This window comes from Pelophylax lessonae (genome assembly GCF_965119305.1).
Source record: "Pelophylax lessonae genome assembly, chromosome: 1".
NCBI classification, from domain to species: Eukaryota; Metazoa; Chordata; class Amphibia; order Anura; family Ranidae; genus Pelophylax; species Pelophylax lessonae.
Window position 1 is genome coordinate 69,967,468 of NC_138768.1, and position 16,063 is coordinate 69,983,530.

Here is a 16,063-nt window from a genome sequence, read left to right on the forward strand (position 1 = left end):
CATAATCCAGACATCTACTTCCTGGACTAGGGTGGTGAATTGGAGATAACCATGTAAATCCCGATGCCTTTGCTGCGTTAACAAATGTCTCCCAATGATTTGCCTTTGACCTTGTGATTTGCTACAATGTTGCAGTCTGGTCACAGCTCATCCAAAGTCATCTGCTGGAGCTCAAGGCTTTTCAATGACAGACGATATGGCTTATTTTTTTTACTGTACATTGTGACAAGGCACAAATGTATTCATGCAGACTTGTAAAGCTTCTAAAAAAGGTCCACTTTAATCAAAACAAGGGAGGAAACTTGCCCGTAATGGTGACAAAGTGCATGCATGGGCAGTCATGCACACAGATATCACTACAGAGGCTTTCAGGGAAAAACAAGAAAACTGATACTATGTGCATCTACAAGCAGCCTGCTACTACCGCCATCGCAAATAGAATCCATGGACAAGAGGAAACATTTACAGCAGGGTTTGTTTATACAATGTGCTGTGGTTGAGGGTATTGGAACCCAAATCCCACATAAACCCACTTCAGAGCGATTCCCTTCCCTCAGTCTATGCCAACAATCTTACAAAGAATAGCTTTACAACTTTGCCTCAGAACGAATGTTAACATAGAAAAAAAAAAAAAACACACAAAAGAATTGGAGATCCTGTTGATTTGTTAATGTATTACAGATGTGCCCCACAGCCTCATCATCTATTCAAAGCAAACAGTGAATGGGAAAACACCCTCCCCACCATAGGCCTTGCTGTGCTTACCTAGTGAGTGATGAGCTGTCAGTGCCCATTCAGCCGATGCAGCGGCCCTGGGTTCTGAAATCCCAGCTCTTCTCCCTGCAGAGCTTCCAGGATAGATCAGAGTGATTCTGATTGGCCAGGGAAGGCTAAGAGCATTGCTCTGTCACTTTAAACCAGCCTCTCAACCTTTTCAATACAGAGGAAGTCTTGAAATAAGTTTCTGGTCTCGGGGAACCCCTGCTAAAAATTTAAAATCTACAACTCATGACACATTAGTGTGACAGTCAGTGGGAAGAATGCTCCTTACTCTTGTCATCATTGGGAAGAATTACCCCCCTACAGATAGCTAAAAAGGAACAATGGTGTCATTGGAAACTTATCTGAGAGGCAGAAATTGCCCATTGCTCAAGGAACCTTGGTTGAGAAACTATTCATCCCAGAAGCACTGCAGAGAGAAGTGGGGGAGGAGCATGGATTTCAAATCAGTTGTTTAGGAACTGAAACCCCCCAACAATTTAAAAAAAAAAAAAAAAAAAAAAATGTGGCTGAGCAGGGCTCAGCCCGCCCAAGGGTGTCACTGATTGACAGGGCTCTGTGCATGGAAAACTACAAGGTCCAGCAGCCTTTGCGGCTGTCAGCTTGTAGTTTTCAATAAACTACCAAGGCACAGTGGAGCGTTGTGGTAGTTCATTCATGCTTCCTGTCAGATTGCATCTGCTTACCCGTGCAGGATGTATGGACAAGCAGATACACTGACAGATCTGCTGGAGACCTGCATGGCACAAGCGATCCGACAGCTGGTGCAATACTTTACAAAACCAAAGAATAAATAAATGCACAATTTCTTTACCTGCAAAAAAAATGTGCATTTATTTTTTTTCCCAAAAAAGTGAACTTATCCTTTAAAGATGGCGGCGTGTGAGAAGAGGGGACAAAAGCAGAATGTTTGTTTTCAAGTACAACTAAAGGCGCAACCTTAGTTTTGGATGGAGTGGAGAGGGAACACATCAGTTTTGATTGGATGGAGTGGAGAGGGAACACCTATCAGTTTTGATTGATTGGATGGAGTGGAGAGGGAACACCTATCAGTTTTGATTGGATGGAGAGGAGAGGGAACACCTATCAGTTTTGATTGGATGGAGAGGAGAGGGAACACCTATCAGTTTTGATTGGATGGAGAGGAGAGGGAACACCCATCAGTTTTGATTGGATGGAGAGGAGAGGGAACACCTATTAGTTTTGATTGGATGGAGTGGAGAGGGAACACCTATCAGTTTTGATTGGATGGAGTGGAGAGGGAACACCCATCAGTTTTGATTGGATGGAGAGGAGAGGGAACACCTATCAGTTTTGATTGGATGGAGTGGAGAGGGAACACCTATCAGTTTTGATTGGATGGAGTGGAGAGGGAACACCCATCAGTTTTGATTGGATGGAGAGGAGAGGGAACACCTATCAGTTTTGATTGGATGGAGTGGAGAGGGAACACCCATCAGTTTTGATTGGATGGAGTGGAGAGGGAACACCTATCAGTTTTGATTGGATGGAGTGGAGAGGGAACACCCATTAGTTTTGATTGGATGGAGTGGAGAGGGAACACCTATCAGTTTTGATTGGATGGAGAGGAGAGGGAACACCTATCAGTTTTGATTGGATGGAGTGGAGAGGGAACACCCATTAGTTTTGATTGGATGGAGAGGAGAGGGAACACCCATTAGTTTTGATTGGATGGAGAGGAGAGGGAACACCCATTAGTTTTGATAGGAATGCGCCGATACCAAGCATTTGTGCGAGCATCAGTACTTGTGCAAATGCTCCCAATACCAAAACCGATACTTTGCGGTGTGATTTTTGTCAATACAAAATGAATAGGTGCAAATCGCACTGCAAAGAATCCAATGCATAACAGGAATGCGGTGTGATTCCTATCCGAATCGGATGCGACTTTCCCAGAGAGACAGGGAAAAGCTCGATCTAGTGGGCAGTTTGTTAAACATGTTAGAACTCACAGCACACATCAGGCCAAATACAAAGTCTGTGTCCCAGTCCCGCTGATAACAGCAAATCAGCGATGCTGGAAGTGGTCACAGGGCTGGAGGAGATCTAGAGGTGGTCCGGCTCCAAGCTGATATCACCTCCACCCTATACCCAGGGGGTCCCGGAACTCCAGCAGCCATGATTTGTTATCATCGGCGAGACAGATTTTGCATTTGACCAGATACGAGTTCTAACATTTAAAAAAAAAAAAAACTGCCCACTAGATGGCGCTTTTCTCTTTCCACACACGCACACAGTGTTGGGGGAAATTGCACCACATTCCTGTTCAAATCTCATGCAATCCTTTGCAGTGCGATTTGCGCCAATTTTACTGCTTTGACGCAAATTGTACTGCAAGGTATCAGTACTCACTATCAGCGAATACTTGGCCAAACGCATTGGTACTCGCCAATAAAAAAATAAAGTTTGAAAGATTTTGAGGGGAGGGGGGGGGGGGGGGGGGGAGGGGACCGGGGGGCTGACAATCCAGTGAGGGGCCCACATCCACCCCAAAACTCTCCAGGGGTATTGGGGGGGGGAGACGAACAGCTACTTATCACACCAGGAACAGGGTGGGATCCACCCTGGACAGGACACCGCTCCATCGTAATGTGGGTGTTGTCGGCCAGGAGGAAATGCTTCAAATCAGGCCGAAGCCAGTTTGAATGCGCCCTCACGAGACGTTTAACTCGCAGGCCAGACCCCATCCAGTGGGGCTATGTCTTGTCCAACCTCTCGCAGAGGTCTAAATGGGCTCGCTGGTCTGGGGGGGGGGACCCTAAGAAACTATATTATCCAGTTTGTCCCCCAGTCTGGAGCTTGATTGTAGTTCTCACAGTAACAAAACAGTAAAGGGCCATACACACTAAGATTTTCTGAAGACTTTTTCCTTTAGACTTACCAAAACCAGATAATATGAGGTCAAACCTAAACACTTTCAATTTGTATGCAATCTGGCAGGCCCTTGCACTACATAGAAAAGGTAAATCTGAAGGAAATCGAACCACAAAAGTTGGATAGTGTGTATCCAGCTTTACAAAATAATAAAGAGAGAGGAAAGAAAATTCTCTGACAATTGAACATTTTGGGTTGTTGTGGAAACAAGGATTGGTGATAAAGCTTCAGTGAAGACACCTTTTTCCCATGAGAACTCTTACAGGAGTGAATTTTCCTTCCTCATGGTAGATTTCCTCACTTCCTGTTGTCTCCCTCTGTCGGATGTTTGTAACCCGGGGACCGCCTATATTGCTTAGAATTGTCATTGTTCCATTTTTAAAAACCTTCTCTAAAAATTTTGAAACAGAAAAAAATCCAATATATAACCCATAGTTTGCAGACGCTATAAATTTTGTGCAAACCCATCAACTTTTCTTTTTTTTTTTTTTAATTAACCAAAGACATGTAGCAAAATATATGCTGGCCTAAAATTATCAAGAAATTTGTTTTTACATTTTTTTTTTTATTGGATAAGCTTTATTGGTTTTTTGTAATTTTTTTTTTTTCAAAATGGTTTCAAAAATCTGTCTTTTCAGGGATATATTGCAAAAGGGAACAAAAAATGTAAACAAAATAAATGATAAAATATCACTTATGGCTCGTTTCCACTGAGTTTTCTGGTACGGTTTGGTACGCTATTTATGCCGTTTCCATTATGAATGGTACCCTAATTTCCGTACCGTACCACTTTTTTGGGACCCTTTCGTTGGGGTACCAAGCACATTAGTACCGTACCAACAGGGTGGAGCTACACTCTGCAGAACTTTGATTGGTTGACAGAGAATCGTCTATCACAGCTTTCCTGCTACACCACGCCTATCATGAAAGGGTAATATTGGCAGTGGAAACGCAATGTGTACCATTCCGAACCGTACCGTACTGAACCGAACCGTACCGTACCACTCAGTGGAAACGAGGCATTAGGCTACGTTCACAACTTAGCGGTGCTATTTACAGGCGTTTTTAGGTTGACAGGTGACCAATGGAAAAAAATTTAAAACGCCTGCAATCTGCTCAAAAAAGAAACATGTGCTTTTCTGAGCGTTGGGCGTTTTGCTTAAAGAGGTTGTAAACTCCGTTAAATTTTTTTTTTTTTTTTACAAGCTGAAAGATAAACATAATGAGCTAGTATGCATTGCATACTAGCTCATTATGAAATACTTACCTTAGAACGAGCCCCCGCCGTCCTCTCACCTCTATGACGGGCGACATGTCCAGTCGCCCGTCTTTCGAGATCGCGGCATCCGGCCAACTGATTGGCCGGAGCCGTGGTGACGTCTCTTGCGCACGCGCAGGAGCCGACATTCACGGCACGGGTCTCTGAAGAAACGGCACCAGTGGCCGTTCCTTCAGAGCGCATGCGCCAGTGACGTCACTGGCTGCATGTAAGGTAAATATCTCCTAAACGGTACATGTTTAGGAGATATTTACAGTACCTATAGGTAAGCCTTATCATAGTCTTACCTATAGGAAAAAGTGTCAGAGGAGGGTTTACTTTAAAACGTCAAAACGCTCAGGTGTGAACAGGGGCATTGAAATGAATAGGATTTGTCTTGTTGGGCGTTTTTTTGAGCTGATCCTAGAGCAGAAAAAATCCCCAAAACACCTACATGTGAACCTAGCTTTAGGGTCCGTTCACACGGCCCGCATCCGCCGACGGAGCCATTCTGTTCAGAGCGGGGGATCGATCTGCCGACCGCTCTGTCTCTGCTCTGTGTGCGGAGACGAAAGTGTCAGATCCCCGCTGTCCTCTATGGGGGGAATCGGAAGAGAACGAACCGCCTGTCCATTCTCACCCGATCCGATGGGAAGTAGGGTTCAGAATCGGAAGCGGATAGCAGCGGGTGTCAACGGACATGTCTCCGCTGACATCGGCTGCCCCATAGGGATGCATGGAGGATCTGATCAGGTCAGCCTAAAAAAAAAAAAAAAAAATGACAGGCGGATCTAATCGGATCATTCGTGTGAAAGAACCCTTAAGGAAAGCTATTTGTGGGGGGGGGGGGGGGTGACAAATTTTATTTGGGTACAGCGAACTGTCAGTTAAAGTAACGTAGTGCAGCCGCAGATTTAAAAAAATGGCCCGGTCATGAGGAGGAGGGGGGAATATTCTGGAAATCGTGTGGTTAAAAAATAAAAAAAAATGTAAATTCTTGCAAAAAAAAAAAAAAAAATGGAGTAAAAAAAAAAAAAAAAATCCCCATAAAAAAAAAAAAAAAATTATGTGAAAAAAAAAAATCTTAGTAAATAAATGATTGTATAGGAGGAGTATTGTGATTTGGTTATTATTACCCATATATAAGACTAGCAGTGTCGGTGTGTAGAGTGCCCGGGCCGCCGTGCTCCCTCCTCTCCTCGTAGCAGGGGGTGAGATTCCTCCTCCTCCTCACTGCATGCACCCAGGCTGCCCTCTAATCCCAATACATAGGCCTCCCTCCCCCAGGACTGCAGGCCGCATCCAAGCCCACACAGCGGCCTGTGTACAGAGCAGTCTGGGCTCACAGAGGACACAGCGCCATAGTGCCAGGCCGAAGAGGCGCTTATCACTAGGCCGCAGCCTGCTCTCCTCTCCCCGCTCTCCTCTCCTCCCGGAGACCTCCATCCCCCACCTCCTCTACCGTCCCCCGATACTCCCCCATCCCACCTCGTCACACAAGCCACACACACCTGTCCAGTACGCTCCGTTTTCCTCTGCAACACCGGGAACAGACGTCCTCCGTTCCACACACTCGCCACACTGATGAGGGCGGAGCAATACGTGACGTCAAACACCGGCAGTGCGTAAGGCTGGCTAGAACCGACGGACGCCACCTTGCGGCTGGCAGGGGGAACAGCGCGCTCTGGTAGAATTACACTGAGACGTTCTGCCCGCTCGCAGCGCCACCTGCCAACCAGCGACGTCACGACGCCCTGAGAAGAGGACGTAAACAGGGGCTTCACTGCTGGGAATCTTCTGGAATGCGCAGTGTTGCGCTTTGTGGCCAAGTATAGTGCTTCCTGATCCTGTGTTAGAGGCAGTGTTAGTTTTGGCAGCAAATTTGGATTTAGTTTTAGTCATAGTGTTTTGACTAAAATGCTATTTTAGTTTTAGTCGCATTTTGGTTATCCGAATTGTTTTTAGTCATATTTTAGTCGACTAAAATCTCCAGTACATTTTAGTCAACTGCAAATCAAATGGGTTTTGGTCAATTTTAATGTATTATTTATTATTATTATTATATAGTATTTATATAGCGCCGACAGTTTACGCAGCGCTTTACAATGTGAGGGTAGACGGTACAAATACAATACATTTTAATACAGTAGGAATCAGTGGACCCTGTTCGTTAGAGCTTACAATCTATTTAACCACTTCAATACTTTAAATTTCACCCCCTTCCTTCCCACACCAATTGTCATCTTTCAGTGCTCTCACACTTTGAATGACAATTACTCAAACATAGCATGTACATAGCAAAAATGACACCCAAAAATACATTCTGCTACTCTTCCTGAGTATGGCGATACCACAATTTGTGAGACTTTTCCACAGCCTGGCCACATACAGAGAGCCAACATCCAAGAAGCACCATCAGGCGTTCTAAAGGCAGGCATTCCAACCTGAAAAACTAATTTCAGGGAGGTTCACTCCGCACCGCCGCGCCCTTCCCACGCCGCCGCCCCCCCCCCCCCTCTCCACACTAATTTAACACAACTAGAGGATGATCAAATGAAATGGAATCAGTATACAGAGGTTTACTTCTTCCGAGAGATATTAACCACTTTACCACCGGAGGATTTTGCTGTCTTACGTCTGGGCCACTTTTTGCGATTCGGCACTGTGCGAATTTAACTGACAATTGTGCGGTCATGCGACGCCGTAATCAAACAAAATTTACGTCCTTTTTTTTCCACAAACAGAGCTTTCTTTTGGTGGTATTTGATCACCTGTGCGATTTTTACTTTTTGCGCTATAAACAAAAAAAGAGCGACAATTTTGAAAAAAATAACAATATTTTTCACATTTTTTTATATGAAATTCCCCCCCAAAAAATGTAAAAATCAAAATTTTTTATTATTTTAGGCCAATTTGTTTTCTGCTACATATTTTTGGTAAAAAAAAATCGCAATAAGCATATTTTGATTGGTTTGCGCAAAAGTTATTGCGTTTACTAACTAAGGGAAAGAATTCTGTAATTTTTGGTGGTTTTTTTTAACTAATAATGGCGGCGATCTGCGATTTTTTTTGCGGGACTGCGACATTGCGGCGGACAGATCGGACCCTTGACTGACATTTTTGACACTTTTGGGGGTACCAGTGACATTACTACAGTAATCAGTGCTATAAATATGCACTGTTACTGTAAAAATGACACTGGCAGGGAAGGGGTTAATTTTATTGGAGAGGGAGGGGTTAATGTATGCCTGGTGCTTACTGACGTGTGTGGGGGGGGAGGTGACTGAGTGACACAGGGACAGATCGCATGTTCAGCTATGCTGAACCCTGCAATCTGACCCTGCCTGTCACTTGGGAGATCCGCCCGCTTTGTTTACACAAGTGGGCGGATCTCCAGACTCGATTTCCAGACGATCGGGGAAGCCGCCGCTCCTCCCCTGGCCCGACTCCCGCTGTGACTGAATACAGCGGGAGCGAGACTCCGGCGGCGCGCATGCGCCACCGAGAAGGGGGAGTGTCTGCCGACGTAGGTCTACGTCGTCAGACCTACAAGAGCCACTTTGCCGCAGTAGAGCTCTAGTGAGCAGACGGCAAGTGGTTAACCACTTCAATACTTCCTTCCCACACCAATTGTTATCTTTCAGTGCTCTCACACTTCGAATGACAATTACTCAGTCATAGCATGAACATAGCAAAAATTACACCCCAAAATACATTCTGCTACCCTTCCTGAGTATGCGATACCACAATTTGTGAGACTTTTCCACAGCCTGGCCACATACAGAGACCCAACATTCAAGAAGCACCGTCAGGCGTTCTAAAGGCAGGCATCCCAACCTGCAAAAACTCATTTCAGGGAGGTTCACTCGGCACCGCCACGCCCTTCCCCCCCCCCGTAACACCGCCACCCCCCCCCCCCCCCGAACTAATTTAACACAACTAGAGGATGGTGAAATGAATTGAAATCAGTATACAGAGGTTTACTTCTTCTGAGACATATTAAAGGAACACTCTAATCACCATGACCACTTCAGTGATTTGAAATGGTGATGGTGGGAGGAGTCAGAAACACTGCATATGCTGGGATATTTACAGTTATGTGCAGGGGATAGTTGCTGTCAGGGTCCGGACTGGTAGCAGGAGCAATGCAGGGAGTGGATCCGCTGTGTCAGTGAGGGATTGGCGTGGACCGTACCGGAGGATCGGTTCTAAGTAGTTACTGGTTTTCACCAGAGCCCGCCGCAAGGCGGGATGGGCTTGCTGCGGCGGTAACTACCAGGTCGTGTCCTCTGGTAGCGGCTCAACCTCACCGACTGCTGATATAGGCGTAGTACAAAAGGGACAGGCAGAGGCGTAGTCAGACGTAGCAAAGGTCAGGGCAGGCAGCACAGGTTCAGAGGCGATAGTCGTTAGCAAAGGGTTCGGCAACAGGCAAAGGATTACACAAATAACGCTTTCACTAAGGCAACAAGGCAACAAAGATCCGGCAATGGCTGGAAGGGGCAGGTCACTTATATAGGAAACAGGTCACAGGAAACAGGTCACAGGAAACAGGTCACAGGTCACAGGAAACAGGAAACAGGTCACAGGAAACAGGAAGGGAGGTTTGGACCAGGCACCAATTACTGGTGCACAGGCCCCTTAAATTTCAAACGACCTGCGCACGCGCGCCCTATGGTGCAGGGGCGCGCGCTCCGGGAACCATGTGAGCGGGGAGCGGAGGAGGGAGCCGGAGCGGGCACAGGTGAGTGGATCTGGAACGAACGTTGCGAGCGCTCCGGTCCAGAAGCAGGGACCGGAGCGCTCAGTGTTACAGTACCCCCCCCCCCCTTTGGTCTCCCCCTCTTTTTGGTACCCAGAAACCTGAGGATGAGGTTACGGTCCAAGATATTCTCCTCTGGCTCCCAGGATCTCTCTTCAGGACCGCAGCCCTCCCAGTCCACCAAAAAATATCTTCTCCCCCTGACCAATTTAGAGGCCAATATCTCCTGAACGGAGAAGACATCCGAGGTACCGGATACAGGCGTGGGAGGAAGATTCTTGGGGGAAAAGCGATTAAAGACCGCAGGCTTGAGGAGGGGGACATGAAAACAGTTGGGAATTTTAAGGGAGGGAGGGAGATGGAGTTGGTAACACACAGGATTGATCCTCTTCTTGACCTTGTAGGGTCCCAAATAACGAGGACCAAGCTTGTAACTAGGAACCCTGAAGCGGACGTACTTGGAGGAGAGCCAAACTCTGTCCCCAGGAACCAGGACAGGAGGAGACCGACGTTTCTTGTCCGCTTGGATTTTTATGCGGGATGAGGCCTGTAAGAGGGACAGGCGCGTCTCACGCCAGATGGCAGAAAAGTCTTGCACCAGGTCATCCACTGCAGGTACACCGGAGGAGGAGGATAACGGAAGAGGAGGCAGAGGATGACGACTGTAAACTACGAAGAAGGGAGACTTGTTGGTGGCGGAAGAGTCTTTGTGGTTATAGGAGAACTCCGCCCACGGGAGGAGGTCGACCCAATCGTCTTGACGGGAGGAAACGAAGTGGCGAAGGTAGTCGCCCAAGATTTGATTGACCCGCTCTACTTGTCCGTTGGTTTGGGGGTGGTATGAAGAAGAGAAATCCAGCTTGATTTTAAGCCGTCCACAGAGAGCCCTCCAGAACTTGGACACAAACTGGACTCCTCTATCGGAGACAATATGTGAAGGCAGGCCGTGTAACCGGAAGATGTGTCAGAGGAAATGCTTGGCCAACTGAGGTGCGGATGGTAAGGCTGGCAACGGGATGAAGTGCGCCATCTTCGAGAAGCGATCTACGACGACCCAAATTATCATTTTCCCGTGAGATGGTGGTAGGTCCGTAACAAAGTCCATCGCGATATTGGACCAAGGGGTCTCTGGTATGGGAAGTGGCTGGAGAAAGCCGGCGGGTCTTTGGCGAGGGGTTTTGTCTCTGGCACATACAGAGCAGGACTGTACAAATTCAGAGATGTCCTTCTCCAAGGATGGCCACCAATATCTCCTGGAGATAAGTTGTAGAGTCTTTCGGACGCCAGGATGTCCTGCGAGAAGAGAAGAATGTCCCCACTTAAGAACCTTTAGGCGAAGACGGGGAGAAACATAGGTCTTTCCGGGAGGGAGGTTACGCAAGTCTATAGGTGCCACGGTGACCAGACATTCCGGGGGCACAATGTGCTGTGGCTTGACTTCCTCTCCTGTGACATCAGACGAACGAGAGAGGGCATCGGCCCTGAGGTTCTTGCTCGCTGGACGAAAGTGGATCCGGAAGTTAAATCTGGCAAAAAATAGAGACCAGCGAGCTTGGCGGGGATTTAGTCTCTGAGCAGACTGGAGGTAAGATAAATTTTTATGATCCGTGTAGATGTTCACGGGATGTACCGATCCTTCCAGTAAATGCCGCCACTCTTCCAAGGCCAGCTTGATGGCGAGTAATTCTCTATCCCCAATAGAATAATTTCTTTCAGCGGGAGAGAAAGTCTTAGAGAAAAACCCGCAAGTAACCGACTTGCCTCTCGTAGTCTTTTGCATGAGCAAAGCACCAGCACCAACAGAGGAAGCGTCTACTTCCAGGTAGAACGGCTTAGTAGGATCCGGTCTGGACAGAACTGGGGCGGTGGCAAAGGCAGACTTAAGAGCGCTGAAGGCCTTCTCGGCCTGGGGCGGCCAAGATTTCGGGTTAGCCCCCTTCTTGGTTAGGGCTACAATTGGTGCCACAAGGGTGGAGTAATGCGGGATGAACTGTCTATAATAGTTTGCGAATCCGAGGAATCGCTGGATGGCCTTAAGGCCAGAGGGACGAGGCCAGTCCAGGATGGCAGACAGTTTGGCAGGATCCATTTGTAGTCCCTTGGCAGAAATGATGTAGCCCAGGAAGGGAAGGCTGGTACGGTCGAACAAACACTTTTCAAATTTAGCGTAGAGACGGTTCTTTCTGAGACGGGAGAGTACTAAGCGGACATGAGCACGGTGTTGATCCAAGTTAGTAGAGAAGATGAGGATGTTATCCAAATAGACCACGACACAGGTATAGATCAGGTCTCGGAAAATGTCGTTAACGAACTCCTGGAAGACTGCTGGAGCGTTACAGAGCCCGAAAGGCATGACTAAGTACTCAAAATGCCCGTCTCGGGTGTTAAAAGCCGTCTTCCACTCGTCACCCTCTCGGATGCGAATAAGGTTATAGGCCCCTCTGAGATCCAACTTGGTGAAGTACTTGGCGCCTTGTAACCGGTCAAAGAGTTCCGTAATCAGGGGAAGAGGGTAACGGTTCTTTACAGTAATGCTGTTGAGACCCCGAAAGTCTATGCAAGGCCTAAGGGTACCGTCCTTCTTCGCAACAAAGAAGAATCCTGCTCCGGCAGGAGAAGAGGATTTCCTGATAAACCCTCTCTGCAGGTTCTCCTGGATATACTCTGACATGGCTAGAGTCTCTGGAGGGGAGAGAGGATAGATTCTTCCCCTAGGCGGCATAGTGCCAGGTTGCAAGTCAATGGGGCAGTCATATGGCCTATGTGGAGGCAACACCTCCGCCTGTTTCTTGCAAAAAACGTCTGGAAAATCTGCATATGGTTCAGGCAGACCGGGAGGAGGAGAAATAACAGGTGCAGACTTGACTCGTACCGACTTGAGACATCTGCCGAAACAAGCCGAACCCCAGCTTCGAACCTCTCCGGAGGTCCAATCCAGAACGGGACAATGGCGCTGGAGCCAGGGCAGACCCAAGAGGAGTTCTGAGGTGCAATGGGGTAACACAAAAAACTCCAATCGCTCAGAATGCAGGACTCCGATGTCCATCTGGAGGGGTTCTGTACGGAACTGCACCATACCGTCGAGTCTCTCTCCATTAACTGTGGAGATGAAGATGGGCTTCAGTAAACGAACCACAGGGATGTGGAACTTGTTCACCAGCGAGGCGTCGATGAAGTTACCGGCTGAACCGGAATCCAGAAAGGCAGAGGCAGCAAAGGAGATCTTGGCGGACACGGAAATCCGCACGGGTACCGTAATGCGTGGAGAGGAGGTATTCACACCTAGCAACGCCTCTCCCACGTTGACTAGGTGCGAGCGTTTCCCTGACGCGGTGGACGGAGAGGACAGTCCTTTAGAAAGTGCTCAGTACTGGCACAGTACAAACAGAGGTTCTCGTCTCTACGGCGGTTCCTTTCTTGCGTGGTCAGGCGAGACCGATCCACCTGCATGGCTTCCTCGGCGGGAGGCCCAGAAGAGGGTTGCGGTGGAGGCTGGAAGATAGGCGCCAGACGAGGAAAGCGTCTGGGATGAGCACTTCCCTTTTCCTGTAGCAGTTCCTCTCGTCGCTCAGCAAAACGCAGGTCAATCCTGGTGGCCAAATGGATGAGGTCACTCAGGTTGGTAGGGACTTCTCGTGCGGCCAGGACGTCCTTTATGGCGCTGGACAAGCCTTTCTTAAAGGTAGCACAGAGCGCCTCGTTATTCCAGGAGAGTTCCGAAGCCAGGGTGCGGAAACGGATAGCATAGTCTCCGACAGAGGAACTCCCCTGGGACAAGTTCAATAACGCAGTCTCTGCTGAGGCAGCCCGGGCTGGCTCCTCAAAAACACTCCGGAATTCCACAAAGAAACTCTGGACACTGGCAGTGGCAGGATCGTTGCGGTCCCAAAGTGGTGTAGCCCAGGCCAGGGCCTTCCCCGAAAGCAGGCTAACGACAAATGCCACCTTGGCTCGCTCCGAGGGGAACTGGTCAGCCGACATCTCCAGGTGAAGGGAGCATTGGGATAAGAATCCGCGGCACAACTTGGGATCACCGTCGTACTTGGCCGGCATGGACAGACGGACTCTAGAAGTGGCGGCGGCCACAGGCTGCGGTGGTGAAGCAGATGCAGGCGGTGGAGGCGGCTGCTGCTGTGCTGGAAGAAGCTGCTGCAGCATGGCGGTCAACTGTGCCAGCTGTTGACCTTGCTGAGCGATCTGCTGCGACTGCTGGGCCACAACTGTAGTAAGGTCCGCAATACTAGGCAGAGGCACATCAGCGGGATCCATGGCCGGATCTTACTGTCAGGGTCCGGACTGGTAGCAGGAGCGGTGCAGGGAGTGGATCCGCTGTGTCAGTGAGGGATTGGCGTGGACCGTACCGGAGGATCGGTTCTAAGTAGTTACTGGTTTTCACCAGAGCCTGCCGCAAGGCGGGATGGGCTTGCTGCGGCGGTAACTACCAGGTCGTGTCCTCTGGTAGCGGCTCAACCTCACCGACTGCTGATATAGGCGTAGTACAAAAGGGACAGGCAGAGGCGTAGTCAGACGTAGCAAAGGTCAGGGCAGGCAGCACAGGTTCAGAGGCGATAGTCGTTAGCAAAGGGTTCGGCAACAGGCAAAGGATTACACAAATAACGCTATCACTAAGGCAACAAAGATCCGGCAATGGCTGGAAGGGGCAGGTCACTTATATAGGAAACAGGAAACAGGTCACAGGAAACAGGTCACAGGAAACAGGAAACAGGTCACAGGAAACAGGAAACAGGTCACAGGAAACAGGAAGGGAGGTTTGGACCAGGCACCAATTACTGGTGCACAGGCCCCTTAAATTTCAAACGACCTGCGCACGCGCGCCCTATGGTGCAGGGGCGCGCGCTCCGGGAACCATGTGAGCGGGGAGCGGAGGAGGGAGCCGGAGCGGGCACAGGTGAGTGGATCTGGAACGAACGCTGCGAGCGCTCCGGTCCAGAAGCAGGGACCGGAGCGCTCAGTGTTACAGTTGCACCCCTAGCACATATGACATAGGCAGCCAGAAAATGTCATATCCTTATTCATTCATGCATGAACAAGGACATGACATATTATGACAAAACACAACTAGTTATTAAAAAAAAAACACATTACAACAATTTACACACACTAATACACATACTTTTTCTACTTGCAGACTGCTGGTGGTTACTGCTGGCGGGTAATGCTGGTGGGTAATGCTGGTGGTTACTGCTGGTGGGTAATGCTGCTAGTTACTGCTGGCAGGTAGTGCTGGTGGGTAGTGCTGGCGGTTACTGCTGGTGGGTAGTGCTGCTGGTTACTGCTGGCAGGTAGTGCTGGCGGTTACTGCTGGTGGGTACTGCTGGTGGGTACTGCTGGTGGTTACTGCTGGTGGGTAATGCTGGTGGTTACTGCTGGTAGGTAGTGCTGGTGGGTAATGCTGGTGGTTACTGCTGGCAGGTAGTGCTGGTGGGTAGTGCTGGCAGTTACTGCTGGTGGGTACTGCTGGTGGGTAATGCTGCTGGTTACTGCTGGCAGGTAGTGCTGGTGGGTAGAGCTGGTGGGTACTGCTGGTGGGTAGTGCTGGCGGTTACTGCTGGCAGGTAGTGCTGGTGGGTAGTGCTGGCGGTTAATGCTGGCAGGTAGTGCTGGCTGTTACTGCTGGTGGTTACTGCTGGCGATTACTGCTGGCAGTTACTGCTAGAGGGTAATTCTGGTGGGTAATGCTGGCAGGTACTTCTGGCAGTTACTGCTGGCTGGTAATGCTGGTGGGTAATGCTGGTGGTTACTGCTGGTGGGTACTTCTGGCAGTTACTGCTGGCTGGTAATGCTGGTGGGTACTGCTGGCACTGCTGACAGGTAATGCTGGTCATGTGGGTGCTGCTAGAGGAAGCAGCGGCTGCAGTAGAGAGCAGAGCCGCTGCTTCCTGTATGGATCCTGTCACAGGCGGAGTGCATTTCATATCACTCCGCCTGTGACAGAGCCGGAACTATACAGAAGGCAGCGGCTCTGTTGCTGACTGCAGACATCCTAAGCCTCCCGCAGCAGCCGGGAGATCGCACGGCACTTGCGAGTGTCAGTGAGCCACCGGCCAAAGGTGGGAGACTCCCGCAATTCACTGGAGACTTGAGATGTCTGCATTACTTTCCCCTCTGGAGCCACCATAAGGAGTTTAGCACTACAATTACTGATAGAGTGTATCCCAGTCTGGGGAGTATTTCTGGTGTGCTACTCACGGTTATGTTGATGGCAGAGGTCGCTACAGTGTGCAGGACCACCTGGACGGGGATCTCAGGGCTAAAGCTAGTGGCATGCCCAAATCACCCAGTGCTAGCACTCGATGTTGCTGCTAGTATCGTGGGACAGTCTGTGTCTCTCCAAAAGCGCGTTTTCC

General features: G+C 49.1%; 1 protein-coding gene across 3 annotated transcripts in view; it reads right to left on the bottom strand.

Annotated features, from left to right (window-relative positions):
• The window catches only part of ZFR (zinc finger RNA binding protein), a 105,520-nt gene extending 98,936 nt beyond the window's left edge, over positions 1–6,584 (bottom strand). For all 3 annotated transcript variants that reach the window (XM_082251815.1, XM_082251814.1, XM_082251816.1), the window contains exon 1: positions 6,445–6,584. The gene's annotated coding sequence lies outside the window, so the exon portion shown is untranslated. The remainder of the gene's footprint in view (positions 1–6,444) is intronic.
• Positions 6,585–16,063: the final 9,479 nt, after the last annotated feature.